General features: G+C 36.5%; 1 long non-coding RNA gene across 1 annotated transcript in view; it reads right to left on the bottom strand.

The window, feature by feature from the left end:
* Positions 1 to 1,443: 1,443 nt before the first annotated feature.
* The window catches only part of LOC311597243, a 37,811-nt gene continuing 12,408 nt past the window's right edge, over positions 1,444 to 26,846 (bottom strand). The window contains exon 3 of the long non-coding RNA XR_014779147.1: positions 1,444 to 4,742. This is a non-coding gene — a long non-coding RNA (uncharacterized lncRNA). The remainder of the gene's footprint in view (positions 4,743 to 26,846) is intronic.

The raw sequence follows: 26,846 nt of genomic DNA, 5'->3' as shown, positions 1-26,846 counted from the left end.
CACAAAATCTGTGGAACTAACCAACCAATGTCTGGTTTGACTTAAAGCCTACTCTACCAAAGAGAATTCATACCTGGCACTGATTGGATGACCAAGAACCAGAGACCAGATAGTCAAGAGAACTAGGGTTAAACCAAGTATTACAAAAACTGTTTTAAAAGAAACAATACCATGTCTCCTAATGATAGTCTGCTATGTGGATAAATTAGTGTCTCATTTTGCCATCATCAGAAAATCTTCCTTCTGCAGCAGATGCGAACACATAAAGAGAAACACAGCAAAGCGAGAGAGAGAGAGAGAGAGAGAGAGAGAGAGAGAGAGAGAGGGAGGGAGGGAGAGAGCAGCTCTCACTGTGATATCTTAGTCAAATCCCTCCCCTCAGAGCTCATAGAAATTCACAGAAAAAGAGATGGAAAGAGTATAATCCTTGGACAGACTGGAAGACACCAGAGCAAGGCTCTCTAAATCAACTGAACAAAGCTCATATGAACTCACAGAGACTGGAGCAACAAGTACCAATTCCTCTGCATGTATACTGTCACTTTCAGTTTAGTGGGTTTTGTTTGTTTGTTTGTTTGTTTGTTTTTTCATGGGAATCCTGAGTGCATGAACAAATTGCTCTCTGATTTTAGTTCTTTTTCTTGGGTCACTTTTCCTTCTGTTGGTTTGTCTAGTCCAACATCAGTGTAATGGTATTGTTTGCCTTGTCCAACTTCAATGTGATATGTTTTATCTTATATTTTATTATGTTAAAAGAAATAAAATAAAACCTAAAAGAGAGGTCAAAATCTTTAAAATTAGACACATAAATGAAAATAAGGAAAGTGATAATTCTTTAGATAAAATATTAATGATGAATCTGTAGAGCAAGGAGGTTGATATTATAGCAGAAATGACAACAAATAAGGGCTTCAGAAAGTATTACTCCTCAACTGAAGATACACTAATGCACTCTATTTTACTCATGTATCATGGAAACTTGATTGAGTAAATGGAGAAAATTTTGAAAATTATTGTTGAATGCTAAGTTAAATTAGATGTGACCCAAATATTAAATTCTTCTCAGTAATTCAGTGGTAGATTCTGGAATACAAGAAACTCTGGAAATCACAAGCCAAACCCACTGCAGATTTCTCAGTACCTGTGTCCAGCACAGGATTCCACGAGGTTCTAAATATATTACATAGTAGAATTCAGTTTGCCCAAGACCACTGCATCTGAATGTTTTTATTATTAGACAGTAAAACAAAGGCTATTATTTGTGGTGCCATTTCTATCTTGTTCAGGGAAAATAAAAACATCACTGATAGACAAAATAGATAGATAGATAGATAGATAGATAGATAGATAGATAGATAGATAGATAGATAGATAAGCAATGCTCACTGTGATTTGGCAAACCACACATTTCACATGTCTAGGACGTGTGTCTAAATTCATTAACACCTGGGATGCATTATTTCAAAGTTTGAGTCACTATTTAGAAGAATTTAAAGACATTTATTCATGTAAACATCAGTAACCAGTTAAGTTTGTACAAGAACCAAAGGAAGTTAACTTCATAGAAAACAGTGTTGAGGCTTTAAGAGGTCCGCTTTGTCATGCAGAGAGTATGAAATCGTCTGTTAGTTTTGGTTTTCTACACACATTACAGCCAACTCTGGTTACTAGGCAAGGGGGACAAAAGAAATAAGTAAATTATAGAGTAGATATTTAGATACATTTAGGCTCATATATTTATTCTATGTCTTAGCACCCTTGCTTTGTCTGGGCATGTACATATTTGCAACTTGAATTAAATTGGAAAATGTTAAAGTATATTTAACTGTAAAATCACATACTAGATTTATGGTGAATTATAGTCAGGTATAGGATAAGAGATTCAACAGAAAAACAAAGGAGAAAATTTTAAAAACACACAGCTATATTCTTATACTTAAACTGCTGACAGAACCAAAAATATACCTGGGAACATCACTTAGTACAGCTGGCAAAAGGCAAGGGAAAAGCTATTTAAGTGACAAACAGTAGAAGGTCACACACTCATAATTACACACACATATGCTGAAAACCACCAGGGTGTCAGGGGGGAACATAAAGTTCAGTCAAGCTAATACAACAAAGAATCTATTCACAGCCACATCTTCAGCATGGATTATCAAGGTAGAATATTTACCCATTGCTGGTTTTAATTGGTTTGTTGTCACTAGCAGTTAGAAGGAATGTAATAATCTGTTTTTTTCCTCAGTATGAAATTATTTGCAACACATAAAGGTCACATTATATTTAAAATGTATGTTATTAACTTAATATGTCATATGGAGATAGTCTTAATTTATTTATTGCTTGGATAACAATAAACACACACACGCACACACACACGGGCGCGTACACACAGCCTTTTTTCAAGTGAGAAGACATGTTTTTTTTTCTGTAAAGGAATTGTATTCTAAAATGAAAAAAAAAAAGCAGGAAATAAAGAAGAGATACCAGTTGAATGCCCTAAACACGGACTGAAAATTCACTCTCTCGTAGTGTTAGACGAGGTATATTATTAGCCATGTAAAGACCAGGAGATACATTATGCATGCTTCATATGCTTACTTTTATGATTCGGCATCTAATCATTTGTTTAGTAAAAATATATAGTACAAAACAATTATTTCAAGTTGTTGGCCATACACGCTTCAACTTGTGTGAAGCAGGACTCCACTCCTCTCCTAGGATCCATACTCACATTTATAGTTCATCGTACACAATAAATCTTATATTTGCCCATATGAAGTAAATGGAAAGATCATTAAGCCGCCAGAAGTAGTGACTGGTGGATGCCTAGGCCTTTGTGAGCATTACACAAGTATGGATTCGGAGGACAGTCATCTCCCCAGTGCATGTGCTCATTGGTGCTGTGCATCATTTACTGCATCTACAGAGGAAGATCTGGGACAAGTCTCTACTGGGACTATTGCTATTGTTACTGCTCTACTTGGATACATTCAAGCTCCATTGGCAATCTAGAAATACCCCAATTGATGGAATCATTGTGCACTTGTTTCTGGATTAAATGCATTATTAACAAGATCTGACAAAGACATAATTTAGTGAAAAACTTCAAGCTGCTTGCATCCTGAGACTCTCAATCATTGGGATTAAAAAGGATGTTTAGAAACTAAAACAAAACCACAAGAGACAAATGTCAGTCCAGAAGAATACAACTTCCATAGCATGCCAATTGATATTTCTATAGTAATGCAAACACATAAAAGCTAATATCAGTCCATTTTGCATCTAGTGCAAAGTCTCCTTTGAACATGAACATCCTAGGGCTACAGTACAAATGTCTTAAAAATTCAAAAGGACATTTTTCTCTTTCATTTTTATGTATGGATCACAATCAGTAACAAAATCAAGTTTCTAAATAATTTTCTAATCTATATTTATATTTTCATCAATACATTCATAGGTGCGTAAGTGTTCAGGCTCAGTGGATAATAGTAGGCTACTTACACGCACATAATTGATCACTGGTTGTGAAAAAAATCTACCAATAAGGCAGAAATGGCATCAACAGCATGTCTACATGATCAAACAGGGACAGAATTTCTTCCTAGAAGGGGAATAAGTCCTACAAAATTTTCTACTGACTCTTCTAAGGACAGTGATCCAGACAAGCAAGTCCACGTTTAGTTTTAAAGAGAAACAAAGCAAGATACTTGAGTATTGGAATATTTTGTAAGTGAGACAGCTCAGGCTTCTAAAAGCTAGAGCAAAGCAAGTCTCTCATTGTGCCTCTGAAAATGCTGGCAATGTGGGAAGCCAGAGCAGATTTGGTGGGGTCATTGCCTTGTAAGAAGAAGTCAGATTCCAGAGCTGACCAATGTAGAGCTTTTGTCCAATGCTTAAAGAATCATACTATATTTTGCAGATATAGTTTATATTATAAACCTAGATGTTCCTAATAATTAAAGTTTAACCATCTGTAATTTCTAAAGGAAATAAGATATGTTTATTTGTAGTTACATATTGTAGCACTTAGAAAAATATAATACACATAATAGGTGACATATACTGACTGAGAAAGTATATCTATGTATGTTTCATTACTTTCATTCATGAGATAAATTATGACATTAAAATAAATGCTAAAATTTCCCCACTGATATCTACATGCTTTCGGATCTCCAATGTGTATCTGAAATTTTGAAATTTTGGAAGAATGCTAGAGGAAACACAGGATAACAGTCTCACTTTTTCTAATACTAAAGGTCTAGAAAGCCTGAAAAGACTTTGAACTGTAATTGAAAAAAATCCAATTAAATTTTTGACAAGCAAATAAAGGCTTGGTTTAGAAAAGTTGACAATGGTTAGGGTATAGATTTTGCATAAAAAACAAAAATTTAAAGATATGATGATACATGTTCAGCCATGGCTGAATATGCATTCTACTTGTTTCCTCTGGGATGTGAGCCAAGTTTTATTTTTGCTTTTGTTTTCTCTCTCGCTTCTGCATTTTCCTGCTGACTTTATTCTCAGGAAGACATCTGCACAGGAACTCATGATACCCAGTAGTATCTCCAGATGTACATGTCATTCCAACTTGAATTTCCAGAGGAAAGGAAGGTACACATCCTGATAGATGATTCCAGTCAAAGTTCCAAGGAGCCATAAGATTATCTCATTCTAATTTAAGTGCATATTCCTGATGCAAGCCTTCCTAAGCCTGGCTGTCCTCATAACGAGAGCTGAAAAGCAAAAGAAGTAAGATTAGCCCCACTCATAATCTAGGTAAACAGCAAATATTGTCCTATATTCGTCGCCTGCAAAGCACCCTTCTGTCATGTCGCAATGCATGTCCTTATCTCTCAAGTCCCTCATTCTCAATGATCCATGGATATTTGCTTTCCCTCCACTCACATTAGTCAGAACTCATTAAACCCTAAATGCATGCATCCATATTACTCTTCCTTTTTAGGCAAATCTTCCTCCTTCCCAGTTATTCTGGAGTGCTTTACATTTATCTAGTTGCCCCAAGTTTTCCAAAGTTAGGAAAACTCATTGTTTTCAAAACTGTTATTAAGAAAAGTCACCAATGTTTGAAAAAGTTATTGACTTTTGCTCATGTCACATACAGGACAGACTGCCGGACTGTAATTTTTAGTGTTGTCCTATGATGTAACATACTTCATCTGGTTCAAGCTAGGCACTCAGAATGATTATATTAGCTAAGGATTCATGCAATATTAATGGGTTAGTTAAATAAGTAATAATCAACTCACTTAGTAGGAGGACAGATTTGTAGTTAAGAGCCAGATAGTAAATATTTAAGACTATAAAACAAAATGCAGAGTTTTGAGGCATAATCTTTGTGTTTTGCTTTTTACTTGGCTGGTTTAGTTTGCTGTGTTATTTTGTCTATGTGTTTGCCTGTCTGTTCTCCTTTTTATGGTTGTTTAGATCACAAGGTCTGTTTATCTTGTGAGTCACAGTTGCTGACCTCTGCAGTGATATCGGAGCCGACACCTTGGTCTTTTTGCTCATAGAGTATAATAAGATGGCCACTGCAACGCATCTGCCTTATGCTTCACTGTGGTTTCTAAGGACCCAACTTAAGCATTTCTATTCTCAGCACTGGCTGTGGAATCATGTTATTGTGTTTCCTTCTCAAATCTGTTTGGTGCTAACTTTTTTCTCTCTATAAAATGTCTGTACATTTCTCCTAATCTCCTGCTGTCTGTGCCACACTGTGCCTTTTCCATTTTTTAGCCAACTGCACCTGCTGCCCTGGCTTCTTATTACAGTTTCAAATTTGTATGCTGCAACATGAGCCCTTCTGCTTTCTGCAGTGGATGGTGTAATATTTCAATACAAGATGAAATTTTATTTAAAATAAACTGAGTAAAACAGACATTCGTAGACTCTGCCACCAGGGAAATAGCATGCCATCTGCCCTCCATAAGGAGCTCCTTGCCTGAGGGGCATAACAGTATCACCCAGGTAAGCTCTTGTGAATGTGGAAATTGTGCTGCAGACTACAAATCGTAGCTGTCATTCTAGACCTGCTGTCCCTTTGCTGCCCTCGGTTTTGCAGTTCATCTGTAACCTTTTTTCTTCCTCACTGTATACACTTTGAAATGTCGTTTCCTGGATTATGACACCAAGTATTCTCCTGCATGGGAAAGCGAACATTGTGCCCATTATATTCTTGTGCCTTCAGCTCCATAGTGTAAAATGCAGAATTATCTTTAAGGAAAAAAAGTATGTATTTTCTTTACTGCTATTTTATAAGGGGATTTAAAAAAAAAAAGCAAGCTCACAAATGATTTGCACACCTAAACATTTTAAGTCTCATCTTTGTGAAGCACACCTTATAAAAACAATTCTGGATGTAGATTGAAAGAGTTCAAAGAAAGAAAATTATGTGAGGTATCATGATAGTAAATGAAAAAAAAAAATCAAACTACGCCAAAACTAACAACCACAACATTTAATACTGATATTGAAAAGTACAATACAGGTAAATCATTCATCAAACATGGCAGTTAATTACATAAAGGTAAATTTTACCTATTGTAAAGTACAGAGATCTGAATTTGATGGGTTTTTATAAATGCACAGGCTTATGCAAGACTCTTATAAAATGCAAGAAATGGCTGCACTTTCACAATTTTACCAATGTATATTTCATGTATATCTTCATCCTCTTCTAAAGTAAATACATTATTTTTTCTATGAAATTAGTTTGACCCTGAATTTGATATAAATAGAAACACATGTACTAACCTATTCTTTTGATTCTGAATTCCACCGCTGTCATCCTATCTCCTTAAACTGCAAAAGATTATTCCATTGGTAATTCCTCAGTTTGCTCACTCGTGTCTGTGCGGGCTGAGTCTCAGGTTCTCATTGTTTGTTATTGTTTTCACAACTTAAATGTATTGATGTGCATGTGTGCCTGTGTGCATGTTATACATGTGTGAATACCCACAAAGGCAAGAATACTGTTTTGGTTCTCTTGGAGCTACAGGTAAAGTTGGTTGTGTGATGAGTGGATACCAAGTTCTATGCAAGACAAATATTTACCTTAATACTGGGCTGTTGTTTGTGCTTCATGTCTGTACTTTTAAAAAAGTCATTATTAATACAAAAGCACATTTTTATATTACTTCTCTTTGTGCATTTTTGCTTTCTAAAGAAGGTAAAGGTCAGCTTATATTGATAAGTTGTCCATACAGCTATAAATAATTCAGCACTCATACTCACGTAGTGAACCCTAATAAATTTCATTGAAACACCAAAGCACATAAATAAACAAATTAATGCATGAAAGTCGAGATGAATATGTTGAGCAGAAGTAAGGTATCATGTAGAGAAAGAGGGAGGCATGAGAGGGGAATAGGATGGAATATGAACAAAATGCATTAAGTACGTTTTTGGTGACATAATAAAATACATATTACATATAACCAGCAAATGCTTAGAGAAGAGACAGCAAACATGCATTTATCTTTGCAAAATATATTAACAGTTTTTAAAGTTTGTTGTTCAGTGTCCTGAAGACAGCCTGAATTTCACGTCCAGGGTAGGACAGGCACTGCTTGCTTTCAGACAAGAACAGAAGACTGGCCTTGAGATTAAAGATCCATTTCCTGTAAGGAAAAGCTATAGTGCTTTAGGGAGAGGCCCATCTGCTACCTAGGCTCCCAGTCTCATTGAGGGAGGTAGAAATGAATTTCCACAGGTGTTACAGTTTAGCTCTTTTGTTGCTTTGCTTTTCTTTGGTTTGGTTTTGATCACAGGGTATCTCTGTGTGGCCTTGGCTATCCTAGTCCAGCTTTCTACACCAGGCTGACATTGAACACACAACCCACCTACATCTGCCTCCTGAGTGATTGGATTTAAGGATTGCATCACCAGACCAGAGGTTTAGTTCTTTTAGAATGAGATTGCTGGTATCAGATGGCAGTGGAGTCTTGGAAGATTCACAAGCCTGTGATGTTACCGAAAGTGTTACAGCCGTTTGACAAACGGTTATGCTAAGCAAGGCAGAGGAAGCAGGCACAAGCCAGAAGCCCGCCAGAGACAATGAAATTGCTGGTGTCAGACCGCAGTGGAAACTTCCAGTGTTCCAAAGGCATGTGATGAAAGTGCAGTGTTACAGTTCTTTGGTTAAGCTTCTGTGCTGAGCCCAGCAGAGGATGTGGGCAGATGCTCTCGAAGGCAGGTCTGGTGGAATGCAGGCCTGGCAAGTGCTGCACTGTCAGTCAACACCTATCTTGCCTTGATGGAGAGGGGTTCAGAGGCTGCCAAGGCAGCTCCACATGCAGGTGAAGCTCACAGAAGTCAACAGCCCCAAGCAGGTCTGGAGCTCAGTGTGTTCAGTGTGCTTCTTCAGGAGCCCTCCCCCTCCCCCAGAATAAATGATGAATCCCAGACTTTCATAGTTGAGTGAGAGAGCAAGCCAGCCAACCATTATTTAAAAACCTTGGGCAGGGGGTGCGGGGGGTGGGCAAATGTGTTTGATTGGCTATGGCTAAAGAAGCCAGGATAATTGATGTACATGCAGTGGTATAGTACCTCATTTACATGCAGTAACAAGGGGTCCTATCATAAGAAGGAAACAGTGCTTAATTATCCTATGAGTGGGGAAAGAACTTCCAGGTGCAATGGAAGGTCATTTGCTGAAATCTAGATCTCCTTAGCATAGGGTAAGGTATTCCCCAGATGCTTGATGAACACGTTCTGTCAGTAAAAGGCCTGTCATCTTCCCTGAGGGCTATACAATGCTCCTTACAAAATTTGGGGTTCCCCAGATCAGGCAAAGAGAGAACCCTCGTGAGAAAGGGAGACAGTCATAAAAGACCCCTACCTCAGTTGGCCGTCTGAATACACCTGACTTCAACCTTTCAAGCAGAGCCCCAGAAAAGTTGTTTTGGGACTTCACATTTTTGTTAGCAACATATTTGAGATACAATGACTCCAAACATCCTAATATTTTGGTGCTTCCTGAAGTTTTAATACTGTCCATTTATTAGGTGTAAGATAACTTAATTATTTGAAATCTAATTAATTCTAGCACACATTCAATTGATTACTACTTTTTAATCTAATTTTTAAGATGCTTATTTAATAACCATCCTCATTGTTTTATTATTATTTGCTTAGATAAAAGTTTTATATATCTACAATATACATATTTGTATATAATATGTATTATTTCCTTGCTCATGAATTAAATTGATACAGTGATTTTAAAAACAGAATATACTTATTAAAAGAAGATTTATTACATGTTTCTTATATATAAGAAATATTACATATTTCATTTTATATAGAGAAAGTTTGTAAGATTATATAAGCTTTTCCCTAAACTGTATTCTTTACTATTACTGTAAAATATTATTATCAATGACTTGTTACAATTATCTAGACAATGTATTGTTTTTAACTTAAGCTCTTTTGTTTAGGCTTCCTTAGGACCCACCTAATACTCCCTTTTTTCCCTCCCAAGTTTTCATTTGTGATGACGCACTGCCTTTGATAGTTATATCTTAAGATTATCTTGGTTGTGAGGGATTTTCTCTAATTTTTGTGGCTTTGCCTGATTTAAAGCAGTATTGGTGCTGGTTGTGCAGAATATACCCATAATGAGTTCTGTTTAATATTTTCTCATGATCCAACTGAACATATGTACAATGGTCAAAGAGTCCATTGAGACAACTGGCCATGTTTATTACATGAAAGAGTAAATACTACTGATTTGATTTATTTCTGTTGAAATTGTCCTTCAAGACTCAGGTAAGAATGGTCTATCTACTCCTCTCATTTAAAAATCAGTTAAAAGCACCTTTCCTGATTCATTTATTTCACATTTTCATGTTTGATGTTTAGAGGAGATTCCCTATTCAGATCCTATATTTAAGAAATTTGTCACCATCATGGTGAGTATACGTAAGAAATATGGTAGTGAAGGTAATATATCTCTTCCTCATTATTTATTGACTCAATAGTCTGATTGATATTATGGAGGATTAATGGATTTATATGGTACAATTTAAGTTATGATATGATAATATTACATATTTTCACTTGAGATTTTTATGTTCTGGTTATTGGGAACTCATACAGATGGTACCATGTGTTCCTAAAACATATGTGTTTATGTGACTCATTTATTTAAGAATAGGACCTATTTATGGAGAAGTTTTAGGCTTGCAAAAAAGTTTTGTAAAAAATAGAAAAGTCCCATATTTTTCAATTACTCATATAATCTGCCCTGAAATTGACATTTTTACAATAGTGTTGTCTATTTGTTACATTTGATGAGCCCCAAATGAATGCATTGTTATTAACTGAGCTCATAACTATCATTAGGATTTATTTGTATTATTTAGTTATGTGGCTTTTGGGAACTACATGTCATGTAGCTACACTAACATTGTTTTTCTGAGTAGATTCACTGTTCAGAATACTTCCTTGGCTCTTCTTGTATGTCTCTATCTCAACTGTTGCATTGGAAAGCAACACTCTCCAGTCTATACTTTTGTCTTTCCCAGGGTATTATATTTTGAAAATGACATATTAAATCTTTCACCTTTTCCCAATATTTCCCAATTTCTTCAATGCCAGTGTGACAGGATCTAGAATCATCTAAGAAATAAAGATTTAAACACTTCCATGAAGGAGATTCTTGATTTCGTTAAATGAGGTAAGAAGCCCACTCACACTAAATACATGCTGATCCATCTCTGTGGGGTGTGGTCTGGTTTGAATAGGAAGAAAATAAATTTTTCTTTGTTTTTTCCAGGGGATGCATTTTGTCAGCGCAACAAGAAACCTGACCAGTATGCCTTCTATGTCTTTTTTTTTTTTTTTAGGTGGTGGGGGAGGGGATTCATGACAGGGTTTCTCTGTGTAGCCTTGGCTGTACTGGGCTAGCTTTGTAGACCAGGCTGACCTCTAACTCACAGAGATCCACCTGCCTCTGCCTCCCAAATGTGCACCACCACCACTTGGTTCCTTCTATGTCTTCTTTAGACTTGAAAGCATTGTACTTACAAAACAATAATATTCAAGTGTATGGGTAGACCAATTTTTGATTATTTATAAGCTGTTGAAAGGAACAAATCTTTTTGCTAATTATTATTTCCAACTAAGGTTTTATAATTGGCATATACAATTTTATATGCCATTGTATTTACTAAAGTTTTGAATTGTATGACTAAATATCAAGAACAATAACATATGTTAACTTTATGAGCAAATATAAATTATTTTCCACAGGACTTGTTTTTTCCTACTAACCAGCACTGAGTGAAAATTGCTGTTTTTCTCAACTTTCCTTAGCTTGCTACTGTATGTTTTGGATTTTATCCATTCTAACATATTTGTGTAGTATTCACACATGGTTTAATTGTCAGGCCTGTAAAATCAGGATACTGAGCATATTTTGATATACACATATATTTTCACTCTATATATGCATTTCCTAACATGCATTATCATTTATATACATATACATGAATATGCCTATATATAATATGCATATGCATTTCCTAATTTTCTGGCACATTAGGGTTAGGCTTTGGGATAATTTTATTTATTTCCTATCTCAGTCCCCCAATATAGGCATTTTCAAAGCAGCCTCATTCCATTTCATTGGAAAATGTTAGAAAATTAAATCTTGGTGTTATGCATGCCAAAAGAGTTTGTCTTTTCTCAGCCATCTTCCCTGGCAAATTTGACATGTGTATTCATATCATAATTCATTTATTTCTGTCATAACAATACTGGTGAATTTTAAAAATGTATATTCATTAGAAGTTGATTTGCCTTATAGCTGGAAACATTTTATAACTTGGTGGATATGGAGGAGGGTACCTGAAAGACATAGAAAGAAGCAGATAGGCAAGCACATCTTTACTAAAATTGTACTCCAGTAAAGACTAACCCAGGTCCATGAGAACAGTAATAAAAACCTTAACCAGTATAAACTCTTCACTATCTAACCAAATTTTAAAGGCCAAATCTCTCAGCATTATGGCAATGGCTACTTAAGTGCAACATAGATTTTGAGGAAACTTTTGAAATATATCAATAAATTTATCTGCAAATACTTCACTATACAACCTCTTGCATTTTATTTACATAAACATGAGGTAACATTCATACCTTTAGCACAGATCCATAAGTCATTAGCAATCTCTTCACACCTCATCGATAGAAAACTCAAATTCCATACTCTATCTACATTAATTTTACTTAACTATGGTATGCATGAAAAAGATTTACAACTCAATTTCCCTTGAGTCCAGAAATAACAACTCTGTACCTGGACCATGCTTGCCAGAATACCATGTAGGCTGCTCAGAAACGTCCTCCTCCTCCTCCTCCTCCTCCTCCTCTTCCTCCTTTCTTTCTCTCTGTTCTGCTAGACCCAATTTTCCAGTCTCATCCTTTGCACTGCAACAGAACACCAGATGCAGCCTTCATCTCTCCTTCCCACATCTCTTGTGTATCCTACAGACTACACCTTCCTAACCTCCCTCCCTCCACTCATCTCTGTATTTTAGCCCCTAACTCTAGGAGATATGCCCTACTAAACCATGGGCCATACCTTCCAAAAACCTGCTAGACTGACTGCAGTCCTTACCCCCCACCCCCACCCTCTCTCTCCTGTCTGTTTCTCTCTCTGTGTGTCTCTCTGTCTCTGTCTTTCTCTCTCTCTTTCTGTGTGTGTGTGTGTGTGTGTGTGTGTCTCTGTCTCTGTCTCTGTCTCTGTCTCTGTCTCTGTCTCTGTCTCTGTCTCTCTCTGTCTCTCTGTCTCTCTCTGTCTCTCTGTCTCTCTCTCTCTCTCTCTCTCTCTCTCTCTCTCTCTCTCTCTCTTTCTGTGTGTGTGTCTGTGTCTCTCTGTGTCTCTCTGTCTCTCTCTGTCTCTCTCTCCTGTCTCTCTCTCTCTGTCTCTCTGTCTCTGTCTCTCTCTCTTTCTGTGTGTGTGTGTGTCTGTGTCTCTCTGTCTCTCTCTCCTGTCTCTCTCTCTCTGTCTCTCTCTCATGTCTCTCTCTCTCTCTGTGTCTCTCTCTCCTGTCTCTTTCTCTCTGTCTCTCTCTCTCTCTTTCTCCCTAGACACAATCCCCTATTTTCACCCCTAACACATAAACAGAACATGAGCTATATAGTCTTCCCTTTTCCCCTCCCCATATCTCTTATATAGCCCACAGAACATTTCCTCCTGACCTCTTTCCCCCTGCTGGTTGCTTTGTCCATGGCCCCAGCTCTATCAAGTACTCCCTGCTAACTCAAGGACAGCTCCTCTTAAGAAAATAAGTAGGCTGAAGGCAGACTCACACCTCTTCTACTGCTTTTGAGATCTGAGATCTAATTTCCCTAATCTCATGCCCAGCTCTGTGACTGGAAATCTGCTGTGGCCTCCCTCTCCTCAGGCCAGATCACAAAGACTTTACCATCCAACTTTCTTTCCACAGCTTTCCCAATTACCCAGTCTTCAATACCAGTAGACATGCTCTGTAAACAAACCAGTTGAACAGACCAGGAAAGCAGACAATAGACAAATATCACGCGCTCTGAAAATACAGAGAGGAAACAGAAATAAAGGAACAAAACATCCACTCAACAAAAACAAATCTAGAAATTGGCACCTGGATCTTTAATTATCTCAAGCCAAGGTGTCAAGATGGCAGCATAAAAATTCAATCAATAAAATCAGAGCAATATGTCTCTGTTAGAGTATAGATATCTTATCATAGGAGGCCCAAGATGGCAGCATAAAAATTCAATCAATAAAATCAGAGCAATATGTCTCTGTTAGAGTATAGATATCTTATCATAGGAGGCCCTAAGCATTCCAGTGTTGTTGAAGCTCAAGAAAAAGATCTTAAAATCAACTATATGAAGATAATAGAGGTCCTTAAAGAAGAAAATATTAAATTATTTAAAGAATGACAAGAAAACACAAGCAGTTCAAAGAAACAAATAAAAAAATTTCAAGATATGATAGTGGAAGTAGACACAATAAAGAAATGAATTCAGAAGAGCAATTTAAAAACATAAATTTGAATAAAAGCTACAAAATACCAGAGATGGAAAAGAGACTCTCAGACATACAAGATATGAGAAAAGTAATTGATACATTGATCAAGAAAATTTCAAATCTAAAAAACAAACAAAACAAAAAAAACCAACAAAAAAAACTCATGGTGCAAAACATCCAGGAAAGTTGGAACACTCTGAAAATACCAAACCTAAGAACAAAATGTATAGAGGAAGGACAAGAAACTCAGATCAAAGGCTCAGAAAATGTTGTGAACAAAACCATAGAGGCAATTTTCTCTAAGCTAATGAAGGTCATGCTTGTATAGGTATGAGAAGCATTCAGAACACCAAACAGTATGGACCACACGGGACAACAACAGTAGCAGCAGCAACTGGCAGCAGATGAGAACAGATTCAGAGAACATCTAGACATTGTGTGCAAAGTCTAAATTGGAGGTGTCCACCAATCTCCTCCCCTCAGAGGTCAAGAAAGCCTGTGAAGATGAGAGGGGGGAGATTCTAAGAGTCAGAGGGGATGGAAGACAATAGAATAAGTCCTTCTGAATCAACTAAGTAAGGTGCATGTGAGTTCTTATGCACACTTCACAGAGACTGAAATTTCAAGCACAAAGCTTATTCAGGTCTGCACCAGATTCTCTGTGTATATATTATAGCTCATTGTTTTAATGAGATGCCTGATTATGAGAATGAGTGGGTCTCCAACTCTTGTGCCTGCTCTTGGGACTCTTTACCCATGTTGGGTAGCTGTGTCCAACTAGATGTCATAGGTTTCGTTTCATCTTATTATATTTCATCTTGTGTGGTTGTTATTCTTTAGTGGCCTATTCTTTTCTAATGAGAAGCGGAATCTGAGCAGATATAGCGGAAAAGGAAGATAGGGAGGACTTGGGGGAAGTAGATGGAAGGAAAACTATAATCAGTATATCTTTTTTCTTTTTATAATATATTTTATTAATTTATTCATATTACATCTCAATGGTTATCCCCTCCCTTGTATCCTCCCATTCCTCCCTCCCTCCCATTTTCCCCTTACTCCCCTCCCCTATGACTGTTCCTGAGGGGGATTACCTCCCCCTGTATATGCTATAGGGTATCAAGTCTCTTCTTGGTAACCTGCTATCCTTCCTCTGAGTGCCACAAGGCCTCCCCATCCAGTAGACAAGTGAAAGTTAGTCCCCACTCTCCACTCAACTGTGGAGAGTGTTCTGTTCATTGGCCAGAAGCCGAAAGAGTCAAATGGTATATACTCACTTGTATCTGGACACTAGCCCAAGGGGACTGTCCCATGAAAGTCTTCACTTACCAAGAAAGTGGAACAGAGGGGAAGACTTCCTATTGGGACTCTAGGTGAGATAAACAAGGGAGAATGGGGAAACAGAAGGATCCAGAGGGTCCTAGAAACCTACTAGAAAAGCATTATGATGGACGGAGCTGGGCCTAGGGGTCCTGCTCAAACTATGGCACCAAACAAGGATGATACATGTAATCAGCATATCTTGTATGAGAAAAAAAATATTTTCTTTTTCTTTTCTTTTCTTTTTTCTTTTTTTTTTTTTTTTTTTTTGGTTTTTTGAGACAGAGATTCTCTGTGTAGCCTTGGCCATCCTGGACTGACTTTGTAGACCAGGCTGGCCTTGAACTCACAGCTATCCACCTGCCTCTGCCTCCCGAGTGCTGGGATTAAAGGAGTGCGCCACCATGCCCGGGTCAAAAAAAATTATTTTCAATAAAAGAAAAAATTTTAAGAAATGAAACAATATCTGTACTTGATGCTCTTGTTGGGTAACTATGTGCATAGTGGATAAAGATAAAAATTAACATACATATTCAAGGGGAGGAGTTCTCCCTCAGTCACAGTCATAGGGAAGGGGAGTGGAGTGAAAGCAAGAGGGATGGAGGAATGGGAAGATGCATGGGATGGGATATCAATTGAGATATAATATGAATGATTTTATTTTTCAATAAAAAAGAAAAAATAAGCATCCTAGAGTATGTGTAAGAAACTTCTGATAGTATTTCACACTTCAATATGGAAAGAATATGAGATTTTACAATAAGCATAAGTGCTACAGAATATTTAAAAGCAATATGAACTTTCCAGGTTAAAAACTATTATTTTACATAAGTCATTTTTTTCTTTCATATAAAGCACCCCCCCCTTTGGTTTATAAGTTTTATGAGACAGCCTTCATTTGCAGTCTAAACCAATGTCTGCCATGACTCTGAGTTGACCTCCAAACATACCTTTGGGCAACATTTCAAAATGTTGCATAAACACAAATGGTATTTAATACAGACTTTCATTAATATTAAATATTATATTGGAAATATGCATTAAGTTTAATTTTGAAAAACATTGTTAATTTCTTTAAGTCGAAGTAAGTAAAAAGCAGAATGATCAATACTAGGTTATACAAGACATTTACCTATTGATCATTTTTCATTTTAATAATTTAGCATTCACATTACAACAATTTGTATTTTATTTTTTCACATTTTCAATTCCTAATATTCTATATAAATTTATTAATGCCTCTAGTAAGCCTAAATTCATATATATTTATATTTCCTATAGAAATTATATTTTGTGTAATTAAATATATACAATTTGGAAAATAAACTTGCTATGTTTTTTAATGGGCCTCATGTCTTTTCATCATGAAAACTGGAACTTAAAATATGCTAGAACAATTCAAAATAATTACAAGTATTATAGTAAACAAACAGAAGAAGAGGAGAAGGAAGAAGAAGAAACTCTGTCCATTTGAGTATAAAGCTTATGGAGGGTTACTGTGTCATTAGTGTTGCAAACTCACACCAAATTTGCTTTAATAAAAGTTTACCCCCCAATTCCTACCAGTGTTTCCCATGTCAGTAATGCTGTTACATTGTGTGGCAGAGCTTTCCATTCCATCAGACTCAGTAATGTGCTCTGAAGTTTGAATTCCTGAGTGCTGACTGCTCAAGTTGGAGCACTGGGTTGTTTTAACAGATGCACAGTGTCACACTAACCATTGAAATTTCAAATATTTTCATCTAACTTCCCCGGTGCTTCACTACTCCTTTCACCTTTCCTCAAACCTACTCCACTCTCAGCAGCAACTTTCTCTTCAAACAGCACAGTGTCACTCAAAGGTAACGTAGGTACTTTATACAAACGTGTTTCTGAGTTCTTCCTCCTATGCCTACTCTCATGGCTGTCAATCATTTCACTTGCACACATACAATGATCACTAATGTTATTTCATTATGTTTGAATATTTATATTGTAGTTTAAGAATCAACAATAAAATAGGCATTTTTATTCCTGTTGACTTTGTTTACAGCTTTCTTTCCTATATGAAAATCTGATAATTTCTTTCTTTTTTCTGAATAACATTTTAAAATCTACCTGGTGTAGTATTTCTGCTCTTTGTCAAATATTACACTTTATGTTAGTCTGAGAAAAAAAAATCTGTGTTTGCTGTTTGTTCGTTGTCCCCTAAGACACTTCAGAAATACCTTTGTTTTCCTCACTGTTTCTCTAGGTGTGAATATGTTGGATATATGTATAAGGATGTTTATTTCACTTGTTGTTTTCTAACATTCCCATGTTTATACCTTAAACTCTTCATTTTGAAAAGTTTCTGGCCATTATTACTTCAAACACTTGAGAAGGTTATTCTTTTAGTCTTGTGGAAAATTCGTTGTCTGTAGGCATAAATTTTTTTGTAAAGACTTTGTAGCATTGGTCTGTTTGTGTAAATATATTACCTTTTAAGATATTACAACTTTGTAACATATTTTAAATTCTTAATTTGAAGTATTTTTGCTTAGTTTCTCAAGATGATTTGGTTACTATGGGTGATGTGTTGTTCCATTAAAATTTTAAAGGCATTTTTGCTAGTTTTGTGAAGAAAGTTGCTGAGAATTCTCATAGAGATCTACTTGCCCTAAATTCTTGGCTATTTTTGAAAGAATGGTTATTTTATAATATTTATTCTTTCAATCCATAGTCACTACATGCATTTCTATTTTTGTGTCTTTTTATGATTCCTTCATAAACAGTTTATTATTTTTGTTTAAGAAGTCTGTAACATCATTGTTGAAATGTATTCCCATATAGTTTATTTCATTTTTATATTAATTATAAATGTGGTTACATTCTTAATTTTTGTCAGAGAATTAAATATCAGCATATTACAAAATATGCTGGTTCATATATTTGAGTTTATTTGTTAGTACTTTGGGCTGTAGGCTTATTTTGGGTTTCTCATTTGTAAGATTATAATCTCTTTCCAAGTAGGGTGGTATGCATTTCCTGATTTTGCCCAAATAGCTTTACTAAATTCCTCAGGATTTTATTGAATTAAAATGGAGAAAGTGTGCATCCTTATCATGATCTACCTATTGAAGAAAATGATTTCAGTATTTCCTCATTTGATAGGATATCAGTTATTGATTCATTATTTGTGTACACTACCATGTGGAAGTATATTGAAATATAAGGAATTGGTTCAGAATATTATTATCAAGTTTCTTGGTATTTAGGAATAGTTTGTCTGCATCTACTGGGATGATCACATGATTTATGTCCATCCAGATGATATTGTTCATCATGTTTATTGATTTTTGGATGGAATATTCTTGCATCCTTAAGACAAAGTCTCTTGACCAAGGTGAAATATAATTTTAATACAATGTTAGGTTCAGCTTGTTCATATTTTGTGGTTCTTTTTCTCCCATCAATCATATCAGTATATAACTTTTTATACTACTTTTTCTTGTTTGGGGTATTAAGGTATAGCTATACATATATAATTTTTTCAAAAATTTACTTTTCAATTATTATGGTATAAAATTAATATTCACATTAATTATCCAATAAAGTATTTAATGAAACCATCTGTTCATCGACTTTACTTCAATGGAGACAGAGGCTTTTAATTTCTGACCCAGTCTTATTTATTTTTTATTTATTTAGATTTAATTATCTAACTATTTAATAACTTTACATCCTGATTGTAGCCTCCTTACTCTTCCTCTCCCTGTTGCACCATCATGCCCATTTCCCCCCATACCCCCTCTCCTTCTCAGAGAAGAGGAAGCCACCAATGGATAGCAAGACAGTAAAGCACCTCAAACCACAACAAGACTAAGCACATCCTCTCCCACTGGGCCCTAACAAGGCAGCCCTGCTATAGAGAAAGGTCCAAAGGCAGCCAACAGGGAACCTCTATTCCCATTGTTAGGGAATGCTCATGAAGACCAAGATGCAGATCAACTACACTGTGTAGGACATCTAGTTCCATCCCTACCATGTATTTTGATTGGTGGTTCAGTTTTCATGAGCTCCAATGGGCCCAGGTTAGTTGATTCTGTAGGACTTCCTTTTTGACTATTTTTTTAATATATGTTATTAATTTACTCATATTACACCTCAATTGTTATCCTAACCCCCTGTCCTCCCATTCCTCCTTTCCTCCTGCTTTCCCCCTGCTTCCTTCCCCTATGACTGTGAATGAGGTGGAATTCCTCCCCCTGTATATGCTCACCGCATATCAAGTCACTTCTTGGTAGCCTGCTATGCTTTCTTTGAGTGCCACCAGGCTTCCCCATCCAGGGGACGTGATCAAATATGGGGCACCTAAGTTCGTGTGAAAGTCAGACCCCACTCAACTGTGGAGAATGTCCTGACCATTGGCTAGATCTGGGTAGAGGTTTGAATTGTACTGCACATATTGTCCTTGGCTGGTGCCATAGTTTGAGCAGGACCCCTGTGCCAAGATCTGCCCATCATAATATTCTTTTTGTAGGTTTCTAGGACCCTCTGGATCCTTCTATTTCCCCATTTTCCCATGTTTCCCTCACCTAGAGTCCCAATAGGATGTCCTCCCCTCTGTCCTACTTTCCTTGTAAGTGAAGACTTTCATGGGACATGCCCCTTGGGCTAGTGTCCAGATATAAGTGAGTATATACCATTTGACTCTTTCTGCTTCTGGATGAACTCACTCATTATGATCATTTTCTACTTCAATCCATTTGTACACAAATTTCAGGAATTCCTTGTTTCTAATAGCTGGTAGTCCAAGTGGATAAAAGACTTCAACATAAAACCAGAGACACTAAATTGGTTAGAAGAATAAGTGGGGAAGAGCCTGGAACACATTGGCACAGGAGACAACTTCCTGAACAGAACACCAACAGCCCAGGCCTTAACGTCAACAATTAATAAATGGGACCTCATGAGCCTGAGAAGCTTCTGTAAGGCAGGAGACACTGTCAACAGGACAAAACAACAGCCTACAGACTGGGGAAAGATCTTCACTAACCCTGCATCTGACAAAGGTCTAATATCCAAAATATATAAAGAAATCAAGAAATTAAACACCACCAAACCAAATAACACAATTGAGAAATGGGGCTCAGAACTAAACAGGGAATCTCAACAGAGGAATATCAATGGCTGAGAAACACTTAAAGAAATGCTCAACCTTCTTAGTCATCAGGGAAATGCAAGTCAAAACAACTCTGAAAGTCCATCTCACATCCATCAGAATGGCTAAGATAAAAAATTCATCGCACAGCACATGCTGGCGAGGATGTGGAGAAAGAGGAACACTCCTTCATTGCTGGTGGGAATGCATACTAGTACAACCAGTTTGGAAATCTCTGGTGCTATCTCAGAAAACTGGAAATAAAGCTTCCTCAAGACCCAGCTATTCCACTCCTTGGAATATACTCAGAAATTGCTCCAACACACAGCAAGGACATATGCTCAACCATGTTCATAGCGGCCTTATTCATAATAGCCAGAACATGGCAACAGCCTAAGTGTCCCTCAGTAGAAGAATGGATAAAGAAACGGTGGTACATTATACTATGGAATACAATTTAGCTATTAAAAACAAGGAATTCTGTAGGTCTTCTTGTAATGTTTTTGGTCCTCTGGCTCCCTTAATCCTTCCTCTCACTCTTTCGAAAAACTCCCCAACCTTGACCTATTGTTTGGCTGTGGGTTTCTGCATCTGTTATTAATGACACTCTGCTGTGCTTGCAGACATAAGCATAGCATAACTGTGGTATGAGAGGTTTCATCTAGCAGCTGATGGAAACAGATACAGAGAACCACAGCCAAACAATAAGCTGATTCAGTCTTATCTATGGTTAATAGTATATGGCCACTTTTGATTTTTTGTTTGTTTGTTTGTTTTGTTTATTTGGGATTTTTTTTGTCTGCTTTTTCTAGGTTATCAAGTCTATTGACAGATAGTTGTTGATAATCTCAAATGATCCTTTTGTATTACTCAGCTGTCAGATGCAATTTTTCCCTTATCCGCTTTGATTTGTTTGAGTCATTTTATTTATTTATTTATTTATTTTGTACTCTGAGGCTTACTTGTTTTTCCTTTAAAGAATCAATTTTCCTTCTTTTGTTTTAAAACTGATTTTAGTATTTAGTGCATTCATTAACACTATGGTGCTTAATGTTTCTTTTAATAAGATTTATTTTTATTGTAGATATATGGGAATTTTGACTTCGTGCATATTTGTGCAGCAGATGTATGCTGTGCTTTCAGAGGCCATCATGCCAGAGTCTCAGACTCCCAGAACCTGGAGATACAGATGTTTGTAATTATCTTGTAGGTACTAGGAATAGAACTAGGTTTTCTAGAAGAGCAATCAATGCTTTGAACTACTGAGCCATCACTCCAGCCCTAGGTGTTTGTTTCTTTATATTAATTTAGTTTTGGTGTTTTCTTGTTTTCCAGTTCCTTGAGATGTAGCAATCGACTGTCTATTTGACATCTTTCTACTTATTTAATATAGATGTAGATTGAATTCACATTAGATCTGCTTTATCTGTGTCCTTTAAGTTATGTGTGTTATGACTGACTCCATTTTCATTGACCTAATTTTTTAAAAATGTTTTTACCGATTTTTCTGAAAATCCATTGATCGTCAAGAGTAAATTCTTAAGTTGTCTTGTTATTTTATGATGCTTCAACTGTTGGAGGTGTTTTGGAAGATTGTGGGCAAACTTGAGGTGATCTTGGTGAAAGAATAGGTCGTTAGTGCGGGCTTTGTGGTTTTTTATACCTCTCCATCTCTTCCTATCTATTTTTATTTTTGACTGCTGGAAGTATTGTCTGACCCATGTTCTTTCCAAGATGCCTTAGTGACCATGAAGGACTGTACCCTTTTGAACCGTGAGCCCACATAAACCATCCTTTTCTTAAGTTTCTTCTTCTGAAGTATTTGTTCCAAATAACAAGAAAAGTAATGCATCAGGCCTGAAAAGATGCTTTTGAGAAGTCTGTTTTCAGGGAGAGATGTTATATCACTTTATGGTATGTCTGGATTTTTTTTCTGCCTTCAGAATTTTTCTTTTAATCTTTTACCTTTGGCAGTTTGTCTATAGTATGAGTTGTTACGGATTTCCTCCATGAAATCACACTAATAATCTTACTCCTTATATGGTTGTATACCTGTACATTTTCTTAGATGTAATGCTGGACTTTTGGTTAATCTCTAAAGAATCTACCTGCTACTGTGGCATTTTCACATCCTTTTTGAATTCTTGACTATCTATAATTTTGGTAATGTCAGAAAATTTCGATAGGCCTTCTTAATTCCATTCCATTCTAGTTTCCAGTTGCATGGCTCATTTTTGTACTGCCAAATTCATTTAATTATTGATGTTTTTGTTTTGTCTTTAGTTATCTTCAATGTATTTTTCAACTTCAAGATTTTTCTTTTATTGTTTTCAGGTTTGTTTGTCTTCTGTTTGCTGGGGTCCATGCAAGAGGAAGAGCAAAATAGCTCTAGAATTCACAGAATGAGTCCCACCGGTTAGCAAACCACAACAGGTGTGTCTCGGCAAGGCATAACCCCAAGAACTACATGTCCTGAGGACTTCATGCTGTTATGGAGCATAGCTCTGCTTGTTACCTTTGCTGTCCTTATAATCCCCGTAATATGTGAATTGTGTGAGTATTATAAAGGGGCAGTATCATTGACATATGCAATAACAATGCTTGATCTCTTTCAGGCATTGCTACTGGAGCAGATTAATGATTCAACCAACATCTCTGAAAACAACCTATGGATATAGATTGCTAACAATGATTAGTAAGCTTAGAAAGACTTTGGAAAAATAGATTGTTCAACAACGTTAAATAAAGATGTTTTTGCTAGTGGCTCTGACATAGAAAGTCTTAGGGAAGAATAGATTGTTTAGCAAAGTAAGGTAAAGATGTTTTTGCTGTTGGCCCTGATGCAGGAAATCTTAATCTAGAGACATTTTGAGGTTGGCAAAGAAAGAACAATGGGCCATAGCACCATTGACTGACATGACTCTTTCAAGCTGGGCTGGTGACTGAGATGACAATTAATTTCCTTATTCTATTTTTATGCCCTCAGCTTCATGATATGATTTAATAAAACATATTAATTAGTAGATGAGCACCATTAGGACTTAAAATAGACATGGCTGATTATTTTTATATATGTTTAGATTTGTGTTTCCTTTAACATCTTCATAAGATTAATTCTTAAGATAATTGATTCCTACTTTGTAATTGCAAATTGCAACATGCCAGTAAAGAAAAGCTGGCTGAGAAATTCCCTGGCTTGTTTATACTTTGTTAATATGTAACAAGTTGCTTTGTACAAATGTGTGTGGATTCTCAGAAATAATTTGTTAATCATGTTTGTTCCTTACATAAAACACTCGGTCATGTGAAGCTATTGTGGAACATGATTTTCTTACATATATCCATTGTAATCATTTATTTATAGAGAAATAGAGTGTAAACACATTGTGATTTTTGTATTGCTTGAAAGACTTTGTTGGTGTATAAAAACTGTGAAAAGAAAGGGATAAAAAACATAAACCGAAGAAACAGTAACAAGAAGAAGAACAAAAAGAAGAAACTAGAAGAAGACACAGAAGCAGAACCAGAAGCATAAAAGAAGAAGAAGAAGAAGAAGAAGAAGAAGAAGAAGAAGAAGAAGAAGAAGAAGAAGAAGAACAACAACAACAACAACAACAACAACAACAACAACAACAAGAACAAGAAGAACAAGAAGAACAAGAAGAACAAGAACAAGAACAAGAACAAGAAGAACAAGAAGAAGAAGGACAAGAATAGGAATAAGAATGAAAATAAGAAAACAATAATAAAAAGAAGAAGAAACAACTTGTTGAAACCTACCAGCTGGAGTCTGTCTTACTTTATCATCTAGTTAAGTGTGTGTGTGTGTGTGTGTGTGTGTGTGTGTGTGTGTGTGTGTGTGTGTTTCTTTTCTCTCCTTTTCCTTTCCTTTTTAGATGCTTGCCAACATCAGTGGAAGCCCCTGTAGGAGCCATTAGCTCTAGCCCCTGCTTGCCACCATCAGTGGAAGGCCCCATCATCCCTAGCTCCAGCTTGTGACTATCATTGGAAGCTATTGCCAGTAACTATCAGTTCTCTGAGGTTGGCCTCAGAGAAAATCTACAGGGTCACCAGGATTCATGCCCACTTCAGTTTCCTCAATTGATGTCAAAGATGGTACTTGATATCTGTTGTTTCCAGAGGGAGGGAGGAAGAGAGAGATAGAGAGAGAGAGAGAGAGAGAGAGAGAGAGAGAGAGAGAGAGAGAGAGAATTATTTTTTGACAATTATTTGCTAAGGCAGTAAATAGATTCAAATAAATCTTAAGCAAAACAAATAGTCCAAATATGTTGGAAACAACTATAGATATAGATTGAGAACATCTTTCATAATTTTTCGGTTCTGTTTTGGATAAGGTGGATTCAACAAAGTACCTGCATTCCTTAAATAATTTGGTTAAAGATTTCTGTAAAAAAAATAGTCCTCATTCCTTTCACATAGCATGTTTTCTGTGTTGTTTAATAAATGTAAAGCAAAGCCCATTTAAGAGACAAGTAACATGGAAAGACAGAAATCATACAGAACACACAGAAAACAGACAGGTAAGAGACCACAAACTAACAGCCATACAGAAGACATGGGGGAAGAAGTGGAAAACCCAAATTTGGGCTTTCTCTTTGTGTAGACTAGTCTGTGAGAAAACTTCTCATTTCAATCCTTAGTGAAACATTGACTCAGATGGTGACAAGTGTTGCAGGAAATTTGAAGCATAATTGATAGACACAATAATGTACCTAAATATGTCCACACCTTCATATTTTAATCCTGTGTACACTGTATCTTACCTAACAAGAGAAAATCTGCAGATGTAATTAAGTTAAAGATCTTGAGATAAAGGTCCTAATTTCTGGTAGCATCAGTTACAATCACATGCATCCTTAAAGTAGAGAATTTATCCTAAATCAGAAAGAGAATTGAAATATGAATAAATAGTCCAGGAAATAGCAGAGCATAAAGAATTACACCCAGTGCTGCTATCTTTATACCTGCAAGAAGAAAGAGCCTGAGCCAAATTGAATGAAACTAGAGTGTTATCAATCTACTCACACATGGTAAACCCTAATCTCAGCAGATGAAGAGTAAACTCAAGTACCTTAAAGCAGAAACAAGCTTAGTTGAAGAAGATAATGTTAAATACTATTGAATATCAGTACATCAGTGAGAAAAGACCAGATAATAAGGTGAGTTCGAGTAGCCTGATTGGGACCTGATACTCAGCATTGTTTTATTCCTGCTAGGTAAGAGAAACTTTGTGCTTTGGCAGAAAGCAAATACAACTGATGTAGTCCATGCCTTTAGTTCCATTACTCCAGAATCTATGAATTGGAGGCAAGCCTGGTCTACCTCCTGAATTCCAGGTCAGCCATGGCAATGAAGGGACCCTATCTCAAATTTAAAGTAAAATAAAATAAAATAAGAAGAGAGGTTATTAACACACTGGAGGTAGAGACAGGAACATAAGGACTGAAGTTACACAGTGTATACAATTAATGTTACAAATTAACAGGTTAATTGAAGCATTAAAATGTCATTCTTTGGTATATACTCACTTATAACTGGACACTAGCCCAGGAAAGTGGGACAGAGGAGAAGACATCCTATTGAGACTCTAGGTGAGAAAAATATAGGGGATAGGGAAATAGATGGAACCAGAGGGTCCTAAAAACCTACAAGAGGAACATTATGATGGGAGGATCTGAACCCAGGGGTTCTGCTTGATCTAAGGCACCAACCAAGGACAATACGTGCAGTCATCATCAAACCCCTACCCAGATCTAGCCAAGGGACAGAACATTCTCAACAGTTAAGTGGAGACTGGGGACTGACTTTCACAAGATCTTTGGTGCCCCATATTTGGCCATATCCCCTTGTTAGGGGGGCCCAATGGCACTCGGAGGAAGCAAACTACCAAGAAGAGACTTGATACCCTAGCACCATATTCATGGGGAGGAGGTTCCCTTGGGTCACAGTCATAGGGAAGGGGGATTGGGGTAAAAGCAGGAGGGAGGGAAGAATGGGAGGATGCATGGGATGGGATAGCAATTGAGATGTAATATGAGTTACTTTATTTTTTTATGAAAACGTGTTTAAAATTTCATTCTTTTTAAATATATTTTATTAACTTATTCATATTAAACCTCAGCTGTTATACCATCCCTTGTATCCTCCCATCCCTCCCTTCCTCTGATTTTTCCCTTACTCTCCTTGCCTATGACTGTGTATGACAGGGACTTCTTCTCCCTATATATGTTCACAAGAACCAGAGTTGTTGTGAAAGTCAGAACCCACTCTCTACTCAATGTGAAAAATGTCCTGTCCATTGGCTAGATCTGGGTAGGGGTTCAAAGTTTTCTGCACATA

This window comes from Acomys minous (genome assembly GCF_964271855.1).
Source record: "Acomys minous genome assembly, chromosome: 5".
Classification (NCBI taxonomy): domain Eukaryota; kingdom Metazoa; phylum Chordata; class Mammalia; order Rodentia; family Muridae; genus Acomys; species Acomys minous.
The sequence above is the reverse complement of the archived record's forward strand: the minus strand, read 5'-3'. Positions and strand labels throughout refer to the sequence as shown.